Source organism: Heloderma suspectum, chromosome 6, assembly GCF_057233095.1.
Source record: "Heloderma suspectum isolate Gila_16-S chromosome 6, 16-S_ref, whole genome shotgun sequence".
NCBI classification, from domain to species: domain Eukaryota; kingdom Metazoa; phylum Chordata; class Lepidosauria; order Squamata; family Helodermatidae; genus Heloderma; species Heloderma suspectum.
Window position 1 is genome coordinate 122,145,232 of NC_139463.1, and position 11,623 is coordinate 122,156,854.

Genomic DNA, 11,623 nt, shown 5'->3' on the forward strand with positions numbered 1-11,623 from the left:
CCAATGGTTGTACTGCAAAGAAGTTGCCCAAACATGTTGTGCAATTAAAACACAAACAGTTTATCCCCATCACCATGTTGCTTTACAAAACTGAAAGGGTTCTCATGATGGGAGAACTAAGTCCACAATTACTGTCAGCTTAGTAGAATACACAAGCCCCAGAAAGCAATGGATACAGATGACTAGTCTAAATGCCTGTAGTTTAAATCACACTTTATAACCTGGACAAGCTCACAAGATCCAAGGGGGGGGGGTCTTACTATGGAATCAAAAACAGCTTCTTTGAAGGGTGTTCATCAAAAGCGACATCATCAATAACATAAGAGATCTGAGAAGTAATTCCACCAATGAGGAGACCACCTGGCCGGTACCACTCATGTGGAATAAGGAGGGGATCATCCGCAGGGCACTTCATAGAGCTGACTTTGCATACAACAGGAGGCAGCAGAATCAGGAACACCATTAGCCACAACATCCTGGCAGCAAAGCTTCTCTCTCTCTAAATGTGGACTGTCTTGTGTCCATCCATAGCTGCTGTCTCAGTTAACCAGGCTACATTGGACGATGCTGGTCCTGCCAACAAAGCTCTAGAAGAGAAATTCATGAGTCTTACTTTTGAATGGGTGCAGATGCATGTCTTCTTGAGTACTAGCTGAAACTGCCAACACTTGGATCTCAAGTCTGGCTGCTAACATGAAAAAATGGGAAACTGTCAAAAATCAAACGGACAGAGCCCTGCCTGCCTCTTGCCCCTGCTCCTAGATCTTCATGGCACAGAGGTTTGTTTATAAGTACTTTGGGGCTTGCTTAAAGATTGTTTTCTCCTGGCTTCTAGAAAGCCTTTGGAGCTTTGGCTAGGTCAACCTAAATATAATGATTTCAATAATTGCATGGTGAGATAATTGCTTCTCCAGAGTTTGAGCTCCAACTAGCAATTTGGTAGCAAAAAAATGACTCTCTTCCCAAATGTGACTAAAAGTCTCTGCTGCTCATTAGTGCCACAAAAAGCAGCAGATGGCTTATAGTTCCCTGTGGTAAGCAAACAGCAGCAAGGAAAAAATCATAATGAAGTCATAGGATCATAGAATAGGGGCCTGTAAAACCATTTAATCCATCCCCCTGCTGAATGCAGGAATCTAAGTCAAAACATCCCTGACAGGTGGCTGTCCAGCCTCGTCTTGAAGGCCTTCAGTGTGGGAGAGCCCACCACCTCCCTAGGCAATTGGTTCCATTGTCGTATTGCTCTAAAAGTCAGGAATTTCATCCTGATGTCCAGCCGGAATCTGGCTTCCTGTCACTTGAGCCCATTTTTCCGTGTCCTGCACTCTGGGATGATCGAGAAGAGATCCTGGCCTTCCTCTCTGTGACAGCCTTTGAAGTAGGGATGTATGAAAGGTACTTACCTTTCCGCGGATTATGCTGATGCTGGGTGGGAGGCGTTCCGTCCCTCCCCCCAGAATCCTGGCCGGGGGGGAGGCACTCCGTTCCTCCCCCCCCCGGAATCCTGGCTGGACAGCTCCGCTCCGCAAGGATTCTGGGGAGCCACCGGCCGGCTCCGCCAGCAGCTGGACATCCGGCTGCTGGCTAGCAGGGATGCAAATGGCGGCGGCCGTAGCCGCCACTGTTTGCATCCCTGCAGTCAGCCGTGATAGGCTACGTAAATATTTACATAGCCTATCACGGCTGATTAAAAAAAAACACAATGCGCGTATGCAAATGGCGGCGCCCATGGGCACCACCATTTGCGTTCCTTATATTGAGACGTCTTAGTCTACGTAAACATTTACGTAGACTAAGGCAGTGAAAATAAGGGGAACGCAAATAGCGTAGATGCTACGCTATTTGCGTTCCCCTTATTTTCGCCGTCTTAGTCTACATAAATGTTTACGTAGACTAAGACGTGCCAAAATAAGGAACGCAAATGTCGGCACCCATGGGCGCCACCATTTGAGTATGCGCGTTTTTGTTTTTTTTAATCAGCCGTGATAGGGTACGTAAACATTTACGTAGCTATCACGGTGTTTTTTAAAAATCTAGCCGTGATAGGCTACGTAAATCGTTACGTAGCCTATCTTTTTTTTTTTTAACCTGGAAATGGCAGCGGTGGCAGCCAGTCGGAAGACCGGCCGCCGCAGCCGCCACCGCCGAACCACCGCAAGATCCGCTGCCAGAGCTGCCACCGCCAGGAAGATCCACCTAAGGTAAGTCTCGTCCCGGGGGGGGCATTCTGCCACCAATTTCGGGGGGCTGAATGCGCTGGCATTCAGCCTCCCCGAGATCCGTGGTGGAACTTTCGTACATCCATACTTTGAAGTACTTGAAGAGTACTATCCTATCTCCCCTCAATCTTCTCTTCTCAAGGCTAAACATGCCCAGTTCTTTCAGTCTCTCCTGGTAGGGCTTTGTTTCCAGTCATTGACACGGAATATCCAAATAACACTACATCCTGAAAAGAAGGCACTACCCAGCTCCAGTTTTATTAAGCAAATAGGAAGCTCTTTTTTAAAAGAAAGAAAGAGCCATCATGCCTTGCCTTCAGGTAACCCACCCCCAATTCTAGGACAAGCAAGCAATTTTTGTGATCACTGAGATTCTCCAAACACCACATTGAATCTTGTAACACCTCATTACCTGTGTTCAGTTGCACTCTATTTTGTTGTTGCTGCTTCTATTGTTGTTCAAACACAAAATATTCACATTTTGAATGGGAAACATGTGCATTTCTTAAAAAAAAAAAAAAACACCCTGCACTGAAATGTTCACTTTCCCCCCAAGAGCAAAGCATGAAAATGCTTCCCCCACCCCTAAAACAAACACCTTTTAAAGTCCACATTTTTAAAAATGTGATTTTTTTTTCTAAGATGGATGCAAGTTTGTACATTTTCAGCATGCTCCCCTGTTCAAATTCACATTCAGGGTTCCAAACTGGACGTGTTCACATGATCTGTGAATCCAATGCTCTTTTGAGCTCTGAAGGAAAGGATGCCCTCTATGGTTTTAATTCACTTATATCAGGCCAGGACAGGTTGTGACCAACCAAACTGAATGCATCCTACCTGAGGGTTATTGTTATTCTGGTCTGCCAGGAGATAGACCAGATGTGGGGAATGTGTGATCCTCCAAATGTAGTGAAAATACAACCCCCATCTACAACCCAAATACAACCCAACCGCCACCGTGAGTGCCCTTTTTTGGTAGAAAGGTGGGGTATAAATCAAAAAAATGATCATTCCTTATGCTGGCTCAGACTGATGGGACTTGGAATCCCACACCACTTAAAGGGACACGTGTTCATTGGGAAGGGGGCATAGTTCAGTGGGAGAGGAAATGCTTTGCATTGCATGTAGAGTGTTCACAAGCATCTCCAGGAAATCCAGGAAAAATTCTGCTAAAACCCTGGATTGCTGCATTAAGTCAGTGTCGACAATATGGACTAGATGCACCAATGTGCCCACGAAACAGGAAATGAGCAGCACTCTGGCTAATACCCTTATCAACGTTCTACTTATAGCCTGGACCCCCTGAGCAGCCCTTTAAGGATCTCTTGCATCCTGAGGAGTCCCACCTTCCTTCTTTTAAACTTCCCCTTCCCAGTAACGTGGGGTTTAGTCTGTTGACATGGGGCGACTGGCACTCTAGACTAGGGATGTTAGAGAATTCCACCACGGACTCCAATGAGGCCAGATTCCAAAGAATTCTTTAGAATCCAGCCCCCGGAGTCCATGGCGGAACGGAGCACTCCCCCCCCTGCCACCCCACAAAACCTTCCCGGGATGGACCGTACCTGTTGGCCAGTCTGGTCTGTCCACTGCCCCAGTCTGTGGCCACAAATGGCTGCCCCGATCTGCGGCCGCCATTTGCCTCCCTACTTTAGCCTAGGGATGTCAGAGAATTCCGCCACGAATCTCGGGGAGGCCGAATGCCAGAGCATTCGGCCCCCCGGAATCAGTGGCGGAACGGTCTGCCCCCCCTGCACCCCCGGGACAGGACTTATCTTGGGCGGATCTCCAGCAGCGGTTCGGCGGCAGTTTGGCGGCAGCGGCTGCGGCGGCCGGGCTTCTGACCGGCTGCCACCGCCGCCATTTCCAGTTAAAAAAAAAAACATGTGATAGGCTACGTAAAGATTTATGTAGCCTATAACGGCTGATTTAAAAGGGAAAAAATGCGCGTATGCAAATGGAGGCACCCATGGGTGCCTCTATTTGTGTTCCTTATTTTGGCACGTCTTAGTCTACGTAAACATTTACGTAGACTAAGACGGCGAAAATAATGGGAACGCAAATAGCATAGCGTCTACGCTATTTGCATTCCCCTTATTTTCGCTGTCTTAGTCTACGTAAATGTTTACGTAGACTAAGACGTGCCAAAATAAGGAAGGCAAACGGCAGCGCCCATGGGCGCCGCCAATTGCATATGCGCTTTTTTTTCCTTTTAAATCAGCCGTGATAGGCTACGTAAACATTTACATAGCCTATCACGGCTCACTACAGGGATGCAAACGGCGGCAGCTATGGCCACCACCATTTGCATCCCTGCTAGCCAGCCAGTGGCTCCACAGAATCCCTGTGGAGCGGAGCTGGCCGGCCAGAATTTCGGGGGGGGAGGGACGGAGTGCCTCCCCCCCTGGCAAGAATTTTGGTGGGAGTGATGGAGCGCCTCCCCCCCGCCACGAATGTCATGCTTCGAAAAGGTAAGTGACTTTCGTACATCCCTACTTTAGCCTTGATAGGCTACGTGAGTATTTACGTAGCCTATCACGGCACAGAGCAGGGACTAGGGATGTCAGAGAATTCCGTGACGGATCTCGGTGAGGCTGAATGCCAGTGCATTCAGCCCCCTGAAAGCCATTATAGAACGAAGCCCCCGCCCCCCACCCCATGAAAGGCACGCGAAACGGAGCACTTACCTGCTCCCGTCCATGCTGCTTTGCGAATGGCGGCTGTCCTGCGGCCCCCATTCACTTTGTCTTCATAGCCGTGATAGGCTGCGTAAATACTTGCGTAGCCTATCATCGCTAATGCAGGGACGGCAGCTACCGCCATTTGCGTATGCTGGGGTTTTTCCCCCTGCTGTGATAGGCTACGTAAGTATTTATGTAGCCTATCATGGCTCAATACAGGGAGGAAAATGGCGGCAGCTATGACAGCCACCATTTGCATCCCTGCAGGGCTGCCCAGTGTCCGGATGTCCATCTGCAGGTGGCCGGAGCCGGCTGGCAGCTCCATGGCTTGGCCGCGGAGTGGAGCCAGCTGGGAAGGATTCTGGGAAGGAGGACTGGATCACCTCCCCCCCCGTCGAGGATTCCAGGGGGAGGGACGGAGAGCCTCTCCCCCCCACCGTGGATTGCCTGGTGTGGAGCCAGGTAGGTGTTTCATACATCCCTAGCAGGGACGCAAATGGCATCCGCTAAGCCATTTGCGTTGCTACTCTTTGCCGTGATAGGCTACGCAAATATATACGTAGCATATCACAGCCAACACAGCGACGCAAATGGCGCCCCCTACACTGGACGCCATTTGCGGCTGCAGCCTGGCAGCAGACGGAAGTCCAGATGCGGGTGGCCCCAGCTGGCAGCTCTGCAGACTCACCGCAGAGTGAAGCCAGCCGGGGAGGATTCTGGGGGGAGGAACGGACAGCCTCCCCCCTTCAACAGACACCCCGGACTGGAACGGGGTAAGTAATCCGCCCATCCCTACTCTAGACACAGGGTTGAACCACAACAGTTTAGTCGTAGATGTAAAGCAAACGAATTACAACTAAAGGTATTTACACAATAGAGCTGAGTGATACGAAAGGCAATACAAGAAAAGAAAAGTTGCAAAACACATGTTCGTTTACCCAGCAGACTTGTCTAGGCTGCTTTTTCCTGCTCCAGTCTCTGTACTCACTTCAGGCACTGCTCTTCCTGGCTCACTGTTGCCCTGGCTCTGGCTGCACCCTGGTCTTTCTGACTCTTGCTGGCTCTCTACCTCTCTTTATATACCCCCCACCTCAAAATCGAAAGCACTGCCTCAAACTGAAGAAATGCATCCTAAGTGGAGAAATGCAACTGACACTAATCTGGAGAAATGAAGCTACTCCTCTCAGAGTTACCCCTTCCCAACAGGAAACTCCAGGCTTCTAAGCAGTAGAGATGTACGAATCCTTCACTTGGCTCCACAGTGGGGGATCCATGGTGGGGGGGAGGCACGCCCTGGAATCCTCCCTGGCTGGCTCTGCTCCATGGCGGCTCAGTGGAGCCACCGGCCAGGGTCATCCACAGCCAGGGTTCCGGCAGTGGCTGGGCTGCTGCGGACACAAATGGCAGCCATCATAGCCATTTGCATCATAGCCATTTGCGTCCTGCCAGGCTGCCATGATAGGTTACATAAATATTTGCATAGCCTATCATGGAAAGAACAGCGGCGCAAACGACGTAGCGGCCGCTGTTTGCATCCCTGCTCTTTGCCGTAATAGGCTACATAAATATTTACATAGCCTATCACAGCTCAGCGAAGGGACGCAAACGGCAGCTGGTGCAGCATCTGCCATTTGCAGCCGCAGCCTGGCAGCGGCCAGAACCACTGCCGCCACCAGAGCCACAGCCAGATAGGCTCCGTTTCGCAGGGCTTTCGAAGGGTGGTGGGGTGGGTTGCTCCATTCCGCCACGGATTCCAGGGGCCCGAATTCACTGGAATTTGGCCTCCCTGGGATCTGTGGCAGAATTCTGACATCCCTAGCCTCCATTTGTGACAAGCGCCCCCCCTTTTTTTGGATGTGTAAACTGTGATCACAAACATTGTATTCCTTTACTGATAAGGGAATGGGCAACAAATAGTCTGCAAGCTACATTAGGCTCATACTGCCCCGGGTCCAGCTCCCGTCCCCTGTTGCCCCTCTTTATTTTATTTTCAGTAGGGGGGAAAAAAAGGTCACCATTTGCCAGCAAAATTCAAGGGCAAACCAGTACACTGCTTCGAATGGGAAAATTTAGCTTGAAAACAAGCCAAATTTCTCTATTCTAACCATCTACAGTTGCTTATAAAAGACCCCCCACTTTTGCTACTGGAGCAGTAGTAGTGCAGCCAGCCGTGTTTGTCTGTGTGTGTGTGAGAGAGAGAGAGAGAGAGAGAGAGGGAGGGAAGGAAGGAAGGAAGGAAGGAAGGAAGGAAGGAAGGAGAGGGGAGGGAATTGGCCATAGTTGCATGCCCTTGTGATAAACACATATGTGAATTTTCCAGTGTGAACTCAGATAACAGAAATATCTCTATCATCTGTCTAGGAACTTATTTTTAAGTAGAAAAGGTTGTGCTGTCCATCCAGGAGACTCATCCAGTATAGGGATGTTAGAGAATTCTGCCACAGATCCCGGGGGGGGCAAATTCCAGTGAATTCAGCCCCCCAGAATCCGTGGTGGGAAGGAGCCCACTGCCCCACCACCCCGTGAAAGCTCCATGAAACGGAGCCTACCTGGCTGCAGCTCCGGCTCCGGCTCCGGCTCCGGTGGTGGCGGCTCCAGCCGCTGCCGGGCTGCTGCAGCCGCAAATGGCGGCCATTATAGCGACCGCCATTTGCATCCCTACGCCGGCCCATGATAGGCTATGTATATATAGGTAGGGGACGCCATTTATGTCCCTGCTTTAGCTGTGATAGGCTACGTAAATATTTACGCTTTAAAAAAAAAAAAGCGCATACGGATAATGGCGGCCCCCATAGGGAGCCGCCATTCCCGTTCCTTATTTGGTTGCTGTAGTCTACGTAAAGATTTACGTAGACTACAGCAACCAAATAAGGAACGCGAATGGCAGCTCCCTATGAGGGCCGCCATTAGCGTACGTGCTTTTTTTTTTTTTTAAGTCACCCGTGATAGGCTACGTGACGATTCACGTAGCCTATCACGGCTGACTTTGCAGATCTAGCCGTGATAGGCTACGTTAATCGTCACGTAGCCTATCATGGGGGCGTTGTATTTTTTTTAAACTTTCGAATTCGCGGCCGGGCGAGGCGGGAAGCCTCCCCCCTGGCCTGAATTTCAGCCAGGCAAGGCGGGAAGCCTCCCCCCCTGGCCTGAACTTCGCGGGGGGAGCAGCGAAGCGCCTCCCCCCCACCGCGAACAAGCTTCGAGGACAGGTAAGTCACTTTCGTCCACCCCTAATTGTTCCTAAGGAAATGGGTTCCTCGTTGGAAAAGCCCACTCACCAAAGACACAATAGGTGGGGGTGGGTGGGTTCCAGAGAGATGCCACTCAGGGCTTTGGGACTCAGGGGGGCAGGTATGGGTCCCCTTTGGTTCAAACCTGTTCCACTTACTGAGAGCTGTGAGGCCTCCCTTAGGAAGGCCTCCACCGCAATGATTTATTAGGTGTGGAAGTTGGGAAATATGACTGCTGTATGACTACAACCAACCAGCCAACAGTCTGGGTTAGCTCACGCTATCATCTACAAGTTAACAACAAAGCCCCACGTTTCCTAGTGTGGCAGATCTTTTTAGCCCTAGTTTACCCAGTTCTCTTGCATAGGGATGTCAGAGAATTCCTCCACAGATCTCGGGGAGGTGCATGATAGGCAATCCATGGCGGAACGAAGCCCTCCGCCCCCCCACCCCACGAAAGACGCGTGAAATGGAGCACTTACACACATCTGCGGCCGCCATTTGCTTCCTCATTATAGCCATGATAAATAATTATGTAACCTATCACTGCTAGCGCAGGGATGCCATTTGTGTCCCTGCAGAGGCAGTGATAAGCTATGTAAGTATTTAAGAATCTACGTAGCCTATCACGGAAAAACAAAACAAAACAGCAAACGCAAATGGCGGTGGCTACGGCGGCCACCATTTACGTTCTTTTCTCTTTTTTTGCTGTTTTAGCCTACGTAAATATTTACGCAGCGTATTATGGCAAAAAAAAAAGGGGGGGACACAAATGGTGGACACTACTCAAACTTGCATCCCTGCAGGCTGCCAAGTGGCCGGCCAGCGGCTCCGCAGAATCTCCACGGATCTGATCCAGCTGGAGAGAATTTCGGGGGGAGGGACGGAGCGCCTCCGCCCCCACCATGAATGTCACCCTTCGAAAAGGTAAATGACTTTCGTACGTCCCTACTCTTGCATCTCATCTCATTATTCCAGCAATGTTTCCCTACCCCTGTTCTAACCCTTCATAATATTCTGATTTCAGAATCACAAAATTTGGATCAGCATTTGTGAGTTGTGGTTGCAGAATTCCAGAAATCCATGCACACACATGCACACACACGCATGCACACAAACACGTGTACACACATACAAAATGATGCATGATTATACTGAGTGCTGGCAGATTTTGGCACTAGCAGTCAGGACTGTGGAAGAATAAAGCCCTCACAGCATTATATCCCAATACAAAAACTGTTTCCTGAAATGAAACAGGCAAAGAGGCTCATCATAGCCTGCTCTTTCATCAGGCTGGCATACTGAATTCATCTATGCATTGCCCTGGTTTCTTGATATCCACCAAAGACTATGAAGTACTTCTCCACAGGTAGGATGAACAGATAAACCATTCTGATGGGGATATGAAAATGTTGTAAATGTGCCCTGGTTTTAGGGATGGCAGAGAATTCCGCCATGGATCTCAGTGAGGCCGAATGCCAGTGCATTCAGCCCCCTGAAATCTGTTGCAGAATGGCCTGCCACCCCCCCGCCCCCCTGTGGATACCTCCCGGGATAAGAATTACCTGGGGTGGATCTTCCGGGAGGCGGCAGCTCCGGCGGCGGCGGCAGCGACTGGTCTTCTGACCAGCTGCCGCCGCCGCCATTTGCAGTTCTTTTTTTTTTTTTTACAGAGACGTGATAGGCTACATAAGTTTTTACATAGCCTAAAATGTCTGGGTAAAAAAAAAAAAAAAAAAGGCGTACATAAATGGCGGCGGCTACGGCCGCCGCCATTTGCGTTCCTTAATTTGGGCCATCTTAGTCTATGTAAATATTTATGTAGACTAAGACGGCAAAAATAAGGGGAACGCAAATAGCGTAGTGGACGTAGCCGCCGCCATTTGCATACGCGGTTTTGTTTTGTTTTTTTCCCAGAGCCCTCCACGGCTGGAAATCCGGCTGTGGACGGCTCTGGCCTGGCTGGGCCGGGCCGGCTGCTCTGCAGAGCTGCCATGGAGCACAGCCAGCCGTGGAGGATTCTGGGGGTGAGGAACGGATTGCCTCCCCCCCACCATCGACATAATCCGCGAAAGGTAAGTGACTTTCGTACATCCCTACCTGGTTCTGGGTTTCCCCTGTGTAAATGAGGGTGGTGGATTAGAAGGACTTGTGGTCTGATGAGCCAAGGCTCTTCCTATGATTCTATGTTCAGTCTGCACTGCTCCAGATTTGCATCAGGTCTTTGCCCACGATTCAGTGCTTCTCAGTGAAATGCCATAGTATGTGTAAGGAATTAACAAACCCACCAGGGAACACAGCAATGAAAACTGTGGATAGGCAAATGTGTCAATTTCACTTGCTCTTTTTCCTTCCTTCCTTCCTTCCTTCCTTCTATCTTTCCTTCCCTCCTTCCCTCCCTCTTTTGTTCATTTCTTCTTCTTCTTCTTCTTCTTCTTCTTCTTCTTCTTCTTCTTCTCAATCTTAAATTTTGGTTCATTACGAAATTTGATTTTTTAAAAATTTGGCATGAAAATTCATACATTTTTATTTGTACTTCTGCTAATACATGGATTCTTGTAGGCAATTTTGCCAAATATACACATTTTTCAAATTATTTTATGATTATAATGAATGTCAATATTATTTTCACTAATATACACATTGTTGTATGCATGTTTCCTTTAATGTACACATTTTTGTACATCACAGTTTCTCTGGAATTTGTGGACATCACTAAGTAAGGGATAAAAAAGGATGCTGGTTCCTGGATGGGGCCAAAGACAGACATAGTGGACAGAACCTCACAGCTTGTAGTGGACCCAAGAACACAGTCCTTTGGTTTCTTCTGAGCCCAGAAGTGTTTTTATTGTTTTATAAACAAAGATCTAGATAGATCTCTAGACAGACAGACAGAGATGTAGATATGGATGATATATAGATAGCATGCAAAATCATTAGCTGAAAAATGCAGCATAACCCTGAAATACTTCTTTAAAAGCTGTGCTTTTAGCTCACAATGGTACAGGCTCCAGGATAGAATGTGCTGGGCTTCTCCCTGGGGAGGGACTAGGTCAGCACATCCAGGAGTTACTGAACTGTGCATGGATGTAACAACCACAAAGGATTATAGTCTAAATTACAGAAGTTAAGTACATCACTGGCAGAGTCCGCTCCAAGTTTCTGGGAGTGCTTGGCAAATTGCCCTCTGGAGGCCCCCCTTACATTGATGCCCCAGTTCGGCTAACCTGGCAGCAGCACTCTGAGCGTGACTAGACAATGGCATTTTAATTTCCCACAATGCACTGGAGCACCTCATTCAGTGCCACCCTGAAGCCATTTCGGAAACTTAATTGGAGGTTTATAGTCCCAGCCACCTGGTCTCGAGGATGCAGGGCAGGTATCAGCACTGATGGGCCCGAATTAGGCAGTGAGGTCTTGGCAGATGCTCTAGAATGCCTGGGCTGATACAGGGTCTGATAATTGGAACAAATAGGGGAAATGAAGAGTAATT